Genomic DNA, 13,074 nt, shown 5'->3' with positions numbered 1-13,074 from the left:
TCGTTTTAGAGGTCGGTATCGAAAGATGACACGCTGAGGGGTTGTTCTTTCGGATAGCGGATAGCGTAGCCCTGGGTTGTTTTGTTTGTTTTTGTTTTTTTGTTTTGCCATCAGAGCCCTTATCTACCCCATCTGCGTCCGCGGGTCTCTCTGGAACACCTCCCAGCTCCCGGAGGGCTGTCCTCGCCCTGCATCCCAGCTCCCAGCAGCCTCGCCCGGACCTCGGCCTGAGTACCCAGATGAGCGAACAGACTTTGACAGCCGGCCCTGCCTTTGTGGGCCAGGAACACACCCTCGCTGCGGGGATTTGTTTGGACACCGCGTTGCCCCTGGGTGTTCTCCCCGTGCCGCCCACCAGGCCTGCTCTGTTCCGGGCTGTTCCCTGCAGGAGGTGGAGAGCGTGGGCTGGGACTCACGGCCTGGCCTCATCTCAGTTGCTCCTCCCTGGGTGGCCTTGGCAGGCTCCTTCCTTCCTGCGTTGGCTTCCTGGACTGTAAAATGGGGATATTCACACCCGGGCAGGGGTCTGGCCCAGGGGGGGCGAGCTGGGATGTCCAGTGGCTCCCTGGGTATAGGGGTGTGGAAGAGGAGTTCTTACGGTGGGGGTGGTGTCCAGGGATTTGGAGTTTGGCCTGTGTGACTTGGGGCAGGTCGCCTTCCCTCTCTGATCACCGCTCGGCTCCAAGATAACTGGCATGGCGGCGCTTTGGGGCTGGGGACTGGGACGGGGCGCTCTGGCTCGTGGAGCCCCACCTGGCGATAGGAGGGTGTGGGGCGGTGTCGGAGGCCGGGGGCAGCGGCAGCTCAAAGTGTCTGGGGCAGACAATGGGCACTGTGTGCAGGGGGGAGCCGGGCGGGGCGGTGTGGGTGGCACAGTGGCACCCCAGCAGGAATGTGCTGGCCTGTCTGGGAATGGGAGCGCATCGCTTCCCTCGTGGCCTGCCCCCCCCCGCCCCCCCCCCCACCGTGGCCTCGCGCCCACCCTGCCGCACGTGGTTCAGAGCCCGGGATGGCCGAGGGAGGCAGTGGCAGATTAGGAATTCCTGGGTCCCTGCAAGCCTGAGCAACCTCCCGGGTCTTGGAAGAATGATGGGGGCGGGCGCACGGAGCTTCCCCAAGCCGCTGGCTTTGCCGGGTGGCCTCGGGCAGGTCCCTGCCTCCGTCGAGGCCTCAGCGTCCCCATCTGTGTAAATGGTCTCTGGTGGCCCCGTAGGGACTTCCTTGGGTGACAACATCTCTCGTGGCCCGATCACCTCCCTCACTCTGCCCCACTCTCCTTCCACGGGGTGGGGACTTGGTCTGGTCTTGCCAACCGCCCGGTCCCTTGGCCCAGAACATAGCCTGGCCTTGGCTATGCTCAGTAAGCGTTTGCCGGATGAAGGCATTTTCATTATTATTTGCATCATTTTCTCCTTGCTGGTCCCAGGTCCTTTCTCTGCCCTTCTCATCCTGTCCATCGGCCGCCCCGCCCGGAGGGTTTTCGGGCTTCCCTCTCAGCGGCACTTGGGGGTTCAGCCAATGGGAGGCACCGGAAGAGGGGAGGGGGGGACAAGCGAGGAGGGGTATTTCTCCCCTGCTCTCCTCCTTGGTCCAGCCAGGGATGCTGGAGCTCCTGTGTGTGTAGCTTTCCTCCTTGCCTGTCCTCTCACTGGCTTTTCCCTCAGGAGCTCTGGGGACGCTCCCAGCAACTCCACTGTGTCTCTGCCCAGCTCAGCTGTCCAGCTCAGAGCGGCCTTTGTGCAAGGTTGCTTCTTCGAAAGCCCCTCATATCTGCTTCCTGCCAGGGCGCTGCCGCGGGCACTCATTTTATCCTAGCCACTGGGCCAGCGGCCAGGTGGCTTCCGTGATCCCCATCTTACAGATGAGAAAACTGAGGCCCGGAGAGGCGCTGTGAGTGACTCTAAGCCTTCTGGCCGGAGAGTATCAGATTCTGAACCCAGGTCTCTGTGACTCTGGGGCCTGGGGCCTTCGGTCCTGGGCCACACTTGATTTTCAGCTTTTCTGACAGTCGAAGCATTAAAAGCTTACGATGCTCAGGTAGAAGGCCCGGCAAGTAATAAAAGTGATCAGTCCCGTTCCCTAACTCACTCTGGCCAGGCCCCGGGCCCCGGGCCCCGGGCCAGTGGCTTGTTAGAGGCACTCCTCCACTGCTCCCCGTGGCAGAGCTGTGGGGAAAGGAGGCCGGGTGGGCCAGGGGACCGCTCTGCCAAGGCCTGCGGCCGGCGCAGGGAGAGTGGGGGGCGGGGAGGGTGCCGGACCGTCTCCATCTGTCGGCGGGCCTTCTCTGTCGATGCGGCCAGGAGAGCAGACAGCCCCTCCCCGGGGAACTCCCCGACCGGCCGGTGAGCCCAGGGTCCAGACAGCCTCGTGAACTCCCGAGGTGGCCACTGGATGACTTCATGGGCCTTTCCCACTCCTGAGTCACCACAACTCACTCGCTGACCCCTTGGGCACCTTTGGAGGGAGGAGAGTGGGCGGCGGGGCTGGTGGGCAGGGCAGAGCCGTGTTACCTAACAGTGCAGGGGGCGGTGGGGGAAAACAGGCTGTGATATTACCTCTGCTGTGCGAATTAGGGGGCCTCTCTGCCCCTCTCTGGGCCTCAGGGACAACATCACCCCCTCCGGGGGGGGGTACATCGAAGCCCCCCATTCCAGCTTGGGCCTGCTAGAACTGGCCAGCTTGGGGCTGTGGATGTAGCTGTCCCAGAGTGAAGGGAGGAAAGTGTCCCTGTCTGTTTCTTCCCTGCCCTTCCCCCAACGCAGGTGTGAATCAGCCCAGGTGAGGAAACTGACTCACCTTCCCACCTGGGCCTGGAGAAAGGGCCACTTTCCCTTCCCCGGGGTTGGAATCAAACTTGAACTTGACTGTTAACTTCCAGAAGAGAGTGACTCTGACGCGTTGGCGGCGGGTGGGGGCGGCTACAATGCAAAGACTTGGGGATGTCAGGTCCTTGGAGGAAGACACCAAGTGCCGGCCTCATGGCATCCGCTTGGCAGACATGACCTTGGAGGATCCTCGAGCCACCTGTCGGTAAGTACCCTCAGTTAGGGAGGCCGAGGCCCAGCGTGGGGGGTCACTCACTTAAGGTCACGCTGCCCAGGTAAGTGCCTGTGGACGGAGATCTGACCCAAGCCTGGGATTTTCGTTTTTGGAGGAACCTTCTTGCCCCATCTTACACCCCCCAGCCCTACGCTGTGAGTTCGCCACCCGCCCCGCCTTAGAGACCAGGGGAGGCTGGGAGGGGCCGAGGCAGGGGGAGCTGGGGGTTCGCACCCCCCACCTGTGTCACGGGGTCCAGGGGCCGCCAGGGAAACGGTGGACCCCTCCTCTGCGCCCCCATCACGGGTTAAGTCTTTCCCCCAACATTCTGCTGTTGTTAATCGTTAAGCGGCCTGATGATTAATTAATTACCAAGACCCACGGGGGCTCGCTTGAGTGCTCCTGGTGCCGGTGACCAGGGCGCCCTCTCCCCGGCGCCCTGTTCCCCAGCCACCAGCGCGCCCAGAGAGACACATGGGTGAGGGCCACGAGACTCAGACGCAGACGGGGGCAGCACTGTCACCACTGGGGGCAAACCCTGCTCTGTCCTGGGCCCTGGTCACAGCACGGCCCGCGGCTGGCAGGGGACGGGGCGACAGGCAGAGCGAGAGCCGCCAGAGGAAGGATGGCAGAGCCCAAGAGGCCGGACAGGGCGAGGAGGGCTGCTGGGGCCTCCTCCTAGCCTCGCTTCCATGGGGTCTGTTTGAATTCCACAGGGCACACCGGGAGCGGCCCGAATCTTTGCGTCCTCGCCGCAAGGCTCCGAGGACCGTCCGAACCAGTGTGGGTTCTGACCCTTCTACCCCTTCGCCAGCCCGAGCCTCGGTTTCCCTCATCTGCCTGCCTGTCCTGCCTGCCTCCCAGGGTGAACTGAGCTGAAGGATTCTCTAGTGGAAACACTGGGGGCAGCTGGTGGGTGTGGAGGAGACTTGGGGGCAGGGTTCTTGCCGAGAAGCAGTAGGACAGGGCACAGGACTCCTAACTCAGGGAGTGACTTTGGCCAAATCCTTTCTTCTCTCTCAGCCTCAGTTTCCCCATCTATAAAACAATACGGCCTCAGCGAATGCCCAGGACCTTGGGGGGACCTCTAATGGGTGAGTGGGTCATTGGTGCCATGAAGATCCCCCTTCCCACTGCCCCCCCTCCCCCCTGTCCCCACCACGCCCCAGGGCGTGCACCTCACCACCCCCTCAGGAGGTGCTGGGCTGTGAATGTCAGCAGGCCCTCTCTCCATGGACCCGGCGAAGGCACATTATCTAGAGCTCTAAGGACCCCAGGTCACTTCCAGCCGGGTCTGCCAGGCCGTGTAGGAGAATCTCCAGCCTTGCGCATGGTGACCATTTTTACCTCATGTCTGAGGGGCCTGGCCTCCCAGACAGCCTGAGACGCTGACCCTGGGGAGGCAGGGGGTCTCTGAATACTTGCGGTCATCTGGGGTTTTAGAACTTTTGAAAATTAAAAGGAAACAACACAGATAATACAGAAATCCATAAACACACTCTCATCATAGGAGGGCATATATTCAGGGCGCCTGGGTGGCTTCGTCGGTTGAGCGTCCGGCTTCGGCTCAGGTCATGATCTCACGGCTTGTGGGTTCGAGCCCCGAATCGGGCTCTGTGCTGACAGCTCGGAACCTGGAGCCTGTCTTGGATTCTGTGTCTTCCTCTCTCTCTGCCCCTCCCCCGCTCGCACTCTCTCTCTGAAAACAAATAAACATTAAAGAAAAAAAAAAAGGAAGACATATATTTGCCTTCCCACCCTGTCAGGGTTAAATAGAGTCCCCCCCCCCCCCCAATTCATGTCCACCCAGAACCTCAGAAGGTGACCTTGTTTGGAATGAAGTTTTCTGCAGATGTAATTAGAAAAAGGATTTCAGGGGCGCCTGGGTGGCGCAGTCGGTTGAGCGTCCGACTTCAGCCAGGTCACGATCTCGCGGTCCGTGAGTTCGAGCCCCGCGTCGGGCTCTGGGCTGATGGCTCAGAGCCTGGAGCTTGCTTCTGATTCTGTGTCTCCCTCTCTCTCTGCCCCTCCCCCATTCATGCTCTGTCTCTCTCTGTCCCAAAAATAAATAAACGTTGAAAAAAAAAAAAAAAAAAAAAAGAAAAAGGATTTCACATTAAGATCATAGTGGGACTCGGTGGGTCCTAAATCCACCAAGAGTGTCTTTACACGAGAAAGGAGAGGAATAGTTGAAAATAGAGACACAGGGACAAAGGGGTCACTTGAGACAGAGGCAGAGACCAGGGGGGGACCAGCCACAAATCACACCGCCCAGAGCCACCAGAAGCTGGAAGAGGCAGTAAGGATTATCCCTTGGAGCCTTTGGAGGGAGTGTGGTCTTGGTGACACCTTGATTTCAGACTTCTGGCCTCCAGGACAAAGAGAATAAATATTTGTCTGTTGTTTTAGGCCACCCAGTTTGTGATGATCTGTTTCGGCAGCCGCAGGATACATACCCGGGTCCCAGGGCCCTCCCCCGTCTGTTGTCCGTCCCCCTGGAGCTTCTCTCCGCTCTCCGCACATGTCAGAATCTTATAGAGGGATTATGCTTTAAAAATTATTTTTAAATGTTTATTTTTGAGAGAGAGAGAGGGAGGGAGGGAGGGAGACCGAGCAGGAGCGGGGGAGGGGCAGAGAGAGAAAATGAGGCACAGAATCGGAAGCAGGCTCCAGGCTCCGAGCTGTCAGCACAGAGCCCGACGCGGGGCTCGAACTCACAAACTGTGAGATCGTGACCTGGGCCGAAGTCAGGCACTCAACTGACGGAGCCACCCAGGCGCCCCGAGATTGTGCTTTGAAAACTCAAAGGGGTTCACGCTCCGCAGAACATTCGTGAATGGCTCTCACCCGCCCATCCACGCGCGTATCAGGAGAGGGTCCAGATTCTCTCTCTACAGCTGACTTCATCCTTTCCACTAGTCCACGTGTGACTCTGCCGTCCTTCATTCGACGAGCCCTCGCTGATGGACATGAGGTCGTTTCCAGCTTTTCTCCATCAGACACAATGCCACGACGAACGTCTTTGCCCTTGTCCCTTTGGCACCTGCTGGGTGGTTCCTAGAGCGTAGAAGTTGCCTTAGGAGAGTTACTGGGTCAAAAGGTAAGCTCGTTTACAGTTTGATTGGTTTCATCAGATCGAGTCAACGTGTATTAGAAATGTAGACTGTTCGGGCACCTGGGCAGCTCAGTTGGTTGAGCATCCGACTTTAGCTCAGGTCATGATCTCACGGTCCATGAGTTCGAGCCCCCGCTCGAAGTCGGGCTCACTGCTGTCAGTGCAGAGCCCCCTTTAGAGCCTCTGTTTCCCTTTCTCTCTGCTCCTCCCCACTCACACTTGCTCTCTCTCTCTTAAAAAAAATATGTAGACTCTTGAGAAGGAGAGAAGCATGGAAATAGGCTTTTGGATTTTATAGTGTTGGATATTCCCAAACCCGGAATCAGATGACTGGAAGGCATTGGGAGAGGATCCTGGAAAGGACATCTGTGCTGGGGTCTCACTCAGGGGGAGCCTTGAGTAACCTGTCCCAAGCCCTCTGTGGGTTTCTGTCCCCTGGGGTAGGAGAAAGCAGAGGAGATGGGACCGGGGCCCCCTCTGTGCAGCTATAGCCCCCTACCACCCCCACCACAATGTGGGTCCCGCTGTGTAGTCACTGCCTGTTTATAGCTCCCAGGCTGGGAGCTCCTCGAGGGCATCAGTAGACGGGCCAGCAAGTGGTTGAAGTGTCCAAAGTATGTGTGCACACCTGTGGGGGCTGCGGTGGGGGGGCTTCTGCAGTTGAATACAGCCTGGGTGTGCACTTGGGTGGGTCCTGGGTACAGCCTTCAGTGTTTTGGCAGGCCCGTGCGATGTGCGTGTGTGCGTATCTGTGTGCACGTGAATGCTTGTGTGCGTGTCTGTAGGTAAACGTGGGCATGTCTCTGTGCGAGTGCATGGCTGCATACCTGTGTACCCACCTCTGTGGGTGCGCATGGTCATTTGCACACACTCATGTATTTGCACGAGTGCCGTGTGCGTGGGTGTGTCCGTGCATGAGTGCGCGTGCACGCCGTCTGCATGGGTGTGTCCGTGCATGCGTGCGCGTGCGTTGCTTCCGGGGGCAGGTTGCTGCCGTGAAAAGCCTCCTTGTAGCAGCTGCTACATGTCACTATTCCTCATTTGAGAACTAAAAATAGCCCATGCCCAGCTCTGTCCCAGCGGGCAGGGGGCCGCCGGGCAGCCCCACAGGGCACCCTGGCCAGGCTCTTGCCCTCCTCCCTTCTCGGGCCACCGTCCTCCTTGCCTGTCCCGGCCGCGGGCTCCCATGAGCTCCTGCAGGCCCTGATCAGCCAGGGGAGGGAGGGGGTGGGGAGGTGCCGAGGCCCTGCCCATGTCCAGGTGGCTGGACTCGAGCAAGGCCTGATAAGGTCAAGCATGGAGTGGGGTCCGCCCCCTCGCTCCAGCCAGGGCCAGCCGGACGGACATGAGTCAGCACAGGGGGCATCGGGCAGCGCAGGCCTGAGCACTGGCTGGTGGCAGGGAAGGCCTGGGGGTGGGCTCTCCCCCCCGGGCAGGGCAGGGCAGGAACTAGCCAGGAGGAATCACCCAGAAAGCCCCTCTCCCAGGCCCCCGGTGGGCTCCCTGGCCTGGCCTGGCCTGGCCATATCCCTTAGCATTCAGAGTGCTGACGCCCACCCTGCAGAAGGGCGGTTCCTGGATTAGGTGCACTGCCCTAGGGCCTTGCATACACCCCCTCCTCGGGGAAGTCCTTGCTGACCCGCAGGCTGTGCTGGGGCATCTTCTGAGCGCCAGCTCCCTCCCTGGGAGCCCCTCACTCTCAGCAGGGAAGAGTATCTTCTCCATCCCTGTATTCACATCGGGTCCCTCAATGCTTCTCCATCACAGCCTGGGAGGTGTCCTTCTGTCCTCTTCTACAGCGGACGAAGCCAAGGCCCCACTGGGATGTGACTGGCCCAAAGTCCTCATTCGCTGTGTGACTGTAGGCTAATGGCCTAACCTCTCTGGTTTCCTTATCAGAGGGATCAACGGGGCACTAATCTCCTCCTGGTGATGCTGTGTGCTGTGTAAGGGGACGGACGCCGTGAATTCTTGAGGCCTACTGCAAATCCCACCTTGGGCAGGACTTACCGGGGGATCCCCAGGCACAGGCTCTACTGGGGGCTGTGCAGCCCCCACCTGGACCAGAGGTTCAGGGGTGGAAATGATTCTAGCTGGATCCCAGGTGGTCTTTGGCCCTGGGGTTGAGCCATTCCCGGAAGTAAGCCAGCAGCTGCTCTGAGCCCAGCTGGATGGATGGGAGCGGGAGGATGTGGATGGGGGGCCCCGGAACTGCCCCACTAGCTCTTGGGAAGAACATGGAGAAAGTGCCTTTGGCCTGGGGCCTGTGTCGGGTGGTGACAGACCCCGGGCTCGGATCTTCCACTGAGAAAGGGGCAGATGTGGAGGAGGAGCAAGGACACCCTGAGACCTGGCCCCGGTGCTCTGAGCCAGCTTCCCTACTTCCTAGTTGTGTGACTCAGTTTCCTCATCTGCAAAACGCGGTTATAACTGCCTCACCTCGCAAAGTTGTTGTGAGGACTGAGTGGCTCGTGCGCCCAGGGGCCTGGCACACAGTAGGCCTCACCTGGGGCATCTCCCCTCCCGCACCCTCTCTAGCTCCCAGGCACCTGCAAATCCCCCCTCGTTCCCAGGCTCAGAGAATGACACAAAGGGGGGGGAAGAAGGGACAATTGAAACAAACAAAACCCCTATATACTTGCTAACAGGCTCACAATCAAGATACATCAAAGAGTGTGGAGTGAAACGTCCCCCCCCTCCCACCTCTTCAGTCCGTTTCTGGAGGATTGTCCCAGAGATGGCCTAGGCAGAAACACTCAAATATATATTTCCTTTTTTCTCTACACCTTCAGCACACGTCCGCACCTTGGAGAGCGACCCACATCGACACACACAGGGCTTCCTCACCGTTTCCCACGGCTGAGGTGTGTGGCGTCCCACGGCTTCTTTAAGGAGACCGCGGGCGGAAGTGTAATTTATTTATTTGGAAAAGCAAGGGAAGGGCTTAACGAGAGCGTCCTTCCTCGCATCTGCGGCGGCTTTGCGTCTGGACGCCACCACGTGCCACGTGGGGGGCCTCGCGACTTGCTGCTTCTCTCCCAGCCCCAGGTTTCTTGCCCGGAAGAGGGTCATTGTATCCGGGCCCCAAGACATTTTGCTAACTGGTAGCCCGCGGGCTGCCTGTACCCTGCTCCTGGATGCGTTTTGCTCCCCCCGAGTTTTCCAAAATCTGGAGAGTTCACGGTGAAACCCCGGCTTTGGAAAATTCAAGTCTGGCAAGAGGCGGCTCACAGCCCTTTGGACGGCGCAAGGGTACTCCGCTTGGCCACAGGCCCCACCATGCCGCAGTGCCCATTTGAATGTGCTCCTGTCTGATCTTATCGGCCTCGTCCTCAGGGGGCTCTCGGGCTGCTGGCGTTAAGACTTGGGCAAGCATAATGGGGGCTTTGTGAACTCCCCAGGGCCAGGGTCCCCAGCACCCTGCCCGGGGCCCAGCTTCACCCTCCAAAGTGCCTGGGATTCGGTGGCCGGAGCCACGGCTAGTGCAGACCTGGGGCCCCGAGCAGGAGGCTCCAGAGAGTCTCCCCTCCCAGAAGGGAAGAGGGAGTGCTGGCACCACGTCTGGGAAGGGCTCCGGGCTCTGAGCCAGGCAGCTGCGTCCCAAGAGGCAGTGGCTAAGTCTTCTTCCCTAGGCTGGAGCCGGAAGCTGGTCCACAGGCACCTGGAGTTTCCATCTCCTGGTCCCCAGGATGCGAATTCCTGCTCACCACCCCCCACGCCTTCCTCTTCCTCACCTACATTTGGCAGCCGCATCCTGTAGGTTGGGCCAGGCCTAAAGGGGAGGCAGGACGTGGGTGGGTTCCCAGGGGAACCTCAGTGGCATCCTTTCTCCAGGGCGGTGGAAATCTCTTCTTGGCCCCCGGGGTGCCTTGAAACGCAGTTTGAAAACCACTGATGGAGCCCTTTTGACAGATGGCAAACAGAGGCCTGGAGTGAGGAAGGGTGGGAGGGTCAGACCTTGGGGACCCTTGCGGTCCTCCCCCCCCCCCCCCCCCCCCCCCCCCCCGTCTACAACAGAGCCTGGCATTCATTCATTCATTTATTTACAGTAGGCTCCTGGCCCAGTGTGGAGCCCAACACGAGGCTTGAACTCGCGGCCCTGGGATCAAGGTAGGAACTGAGATCAAGAGTCAGACCCTGAACCTACTGAGCCACCTTGGCGCCCCCTCCTTTTAGATTGTCCCCGAAAGAAACCCGATATCCCCCCAGCAGTCACTCCTCATTACCCTTTCCCCAGGCCCCAGAGCTACAGGCATACCCTGAGTGGATGTGTCTTCTCCTCTGGACGTTTCGCATAAATGAAACCATACGGAGCACGTGGCCTTGGCGACCGGCTTCGTTCGCGGAGCGTCATGTTGTTCGTGGCGCGACTCACGAATCACGGTGTTCGTCTTTCTTTCATGTACGTTTTTGGAGCAGTGTCTGTTCCAGGGTATGGGCGACGGTGGGGATGAGGAGGTATTAGGAGCCCCGCCCTGGGGCTGCAGGAGCACAGAACTGAGCCCTGAGTTCCACTTCTGTCTGCCTCTGTTTCATTCTGTGACCTTGGAAAAGACACGTCCTGCTCTGGGCCTCAGTTTCCCTATCTAACGTTCATTCTGCTGTGAGAGCCAGAGCCGGTGCTACAGGTGACTTCACTGAAAGTCAAGATGAGGGGCTTGGAGCTTCCACACCCCCCTCCCCCCCTCCGGAAGTGGCTCACCTCCAGCCACTGGGCTGCAAGGGCTCTCCGTGCACAGGGGCCTCTCCGTGTCCTGGGTCTCGCGCCAGTCCGCGCTCTTAGGCACCAAATGCCGGGAAGCGTGGGTCTGCGGGAAGGCCTTGCTCGGGCTGGTGGTGAGCGGAGAGCAGGTGGTCAGTCCCTGGGCTGCCAGCCCGTGGGAAGCAGCACATTTGTCTCTTGGCTGAGTGCTCCTCTCCACTGTCCACCTGTTGCTTCCACCTGGGGGCGGGGGTGACGCAGGAAGCTAAAACGGGGGAAGAGGAGGGTCAGGCTGGGGAGGAAGCCGGGCTGAGAGCCCCTCCTCTGGCAAGCAACGGGGCGGATCGGCTCCGGCGCTCACGCATTCATCCATCAGTTGTTCCCCCAGCCCTGGGCCGGCCAGCTGTGCCTTCTGGATGGACGTGCCGACCACAGGACGGTCACTGGCTCAGCAGACTTGCCGAGAGGGTGGACGCGGAAGCCTGGGACCGGGGCTGCCCTGCCCCCCACAGTGCTCTGTTTGAGCAGGAGAAGAAAACCGCAGAATCACGTCAATTCCTTAGAGTGTTTGCCAGGGTCCAGGCGCCGCCCCAAGGCGCTCGAACAAGTGGAGTCTCTCAATTCCCTATGCAACACTCGTATGGCAAAATCGTTATAATCTCTGTTTCTGCATGGGGAAACTGAGGCTTGGAGAGGCGCAGGGACTGGGTCAAGGGGTCCCAGTGATTTGGCTGCAGAGCTGGAGGCAGAGACCCGGTGTCCTGCTCCCAGGTCTGGGTTCCCTCCCCACCGTGCAGCTCCTTCCTCTTTTCCCCACCCCACCCTCTAGCACTCAGACCTGGTGCTGGCACCCCGCCGCCTGCCCCTTCCCCCCAGTATCTGACCGGTATTCGAGAAGGTGGTCCGGTGTGCTGAAGAGAAACTTACAGCAGCCGGGGGATCTGGGCTGAAGTCCTCACTGTGACCTGGGCAAGACCCCCACCTTCTCTGGTTCCAGGTTCTTCCATGGGCCTTTGGAAGGAGCTCTGTCTAGGGCGGCTCTGGAGAGAGTGGGGTGGGTCAGGGTGGGTTCCCTGGCAGGGCCTGGGTCGAAGGAGCCTTGGGGAAGGGCGGCTGCAGCCTATGGGTCATTTCCCAGGGGACACTGGAGTCTTGTCCCCCTCCCCACCAGCTCTGGCCGGCTTATCATCGTCTGTCTCAGGCGGTTCTTCCGAGCGGGTCCTCAGATTTCAGCCTGGAGTTTGTGATAGTGGGATCGTGGGGGGACCCGGGGGGGGGAAGGTGGGTGGCCTCGCCGCTCGTAGGGCTCCGGCACCCCGTCTCCCCTGGGTTATCTCCGTCTGGGACGGGCTGGGAAAGTGAGAAGCTGCATTATCTCCTCCACTTCCCTCCGGAGATAGGGCTGCCTCAAAGCGCTCTTGTTCTGGCCCCCTCACACCCGCTGGCCCCCCGGGGAAAGCGGGGAGGCACCGTTGCAGCACCGAGGCCACGGCGGGGGCTGCTGAGTGGACTGAGCCCCGGGAGGGGAGCCTCGGGGGTTCTCAAGCCCCTCCTTCACTCATTCACCCCATACTCACTGAGCACCTACTATGTGCCAGAGCGGGGGAGAGTTAAAGTGGTTCACATCCAGCGTGGCCCAGGCGCTGGCCAATCAGGTGACTGGGAGCGGGGGGGGGGGGGGGGGGGGGGGAGGAGGGGGGCGGTGCAGGACCGGGGACCCCCTTCTGGGACAGGGGGTGCCCACTAGGTGCTAGTTCCTGAGGAGGTCCGGGGGTTCTCAGGGGGGTTCGGGCAGGTGGGGGGCACGTGGAGGCCTAGAGCAGAGGCTAGATGTGTTGATTTTCGCCGCCTCTAAGTCCTGGTGACTCCCAGCCTGCAGCGTCAGGGGGAGGAGCCAGGGGCGGGGCTGAGACCCCTGGAGTTCTCGTCTGTAAAATGGGTCTGGGCGGGACTGGCTCTGTAAGGACAGTTGCTGTGGACGCGAGGTCCTTCATGCTGGCTGCTGACGCCCCACGGCCCGTGCCCATCGGGCTGACCCGATGAAATCGCTGCTATGGGCCGGTCTGTGACAAAAACGACAATTTCCCAGGCTCAGGCTGCAGTGAGTGCCGATGAATGTAGGAATTCACGTTTCCTGAGCCTCCTTCTAGGTGCTGGGGACACAGCAGGGAGCAAGATTGGCTGGGGGCCCACGTCCAGTGGGAAGACGGGCCACCGC

At 60.2% G+C, this 13,074-nt stretch overlaps 2 long non-coding RNA genes across 3 annotated transcripts; one reads left to right on the top strand and one right to left on the bottom strand.

The window, feature by feature from the left end:
• Positions 1-3,880: 3,880 nt before the first annotated feature.
• LOC115517742 lies at positions 3,881-6,010 on the top strand. The gene is made up of 3 exons (XR_003970056.1): positions 3,881-3,951; positions 4,063-4,133; positions 5,959-6,010. It is a non-coding gene; the product is annotated as an uncharacterized LOC115517742 (long non-coding RNA).
• LOC115517741 lies at positions 5,813-12,338 on the bottom strand. 2 transcript variants are annotated; one of them, XR_003970054.2, is made up of 3 exons: positions 10,413-12,338; positions 9,889-10,081; positions 5,813-6,096 (listed from the first exon to the last, which is right to left on the bottom strand). It is a non-coding gene; the product is annotated as an uncharacterized LOC115517741 (long non-coding RNA). The 2 variants fall into 2 exon arrangements; XR_003970053.2 differs by lacking the exon at positions 5,813-6,096 and having other exon boundaries at positions 9,805-10,081.
• Positions 12,339-13,074: the final 736 nt, after the last annotated feature.

The sequence above is a fragment of the Lynx canadensis genome, chromosome B4, assembly GCF_007474595.2.
Source record: "Lynx canadensis isolate LIC74 chromosome B4, mLynCan4.pri.v2, whole genome shotgun sequence".
NCBI classification, from domain to species: Eukaryota; Metazoa; Chordata; class Mammalia; order Carnivora; family Felidae; genus Lynx; species Lynx canadensis.
Note: the sequence above shows the minus strand (reverse complement) of the source record. Positions and strands in the feature narration are given on the sequence as shown.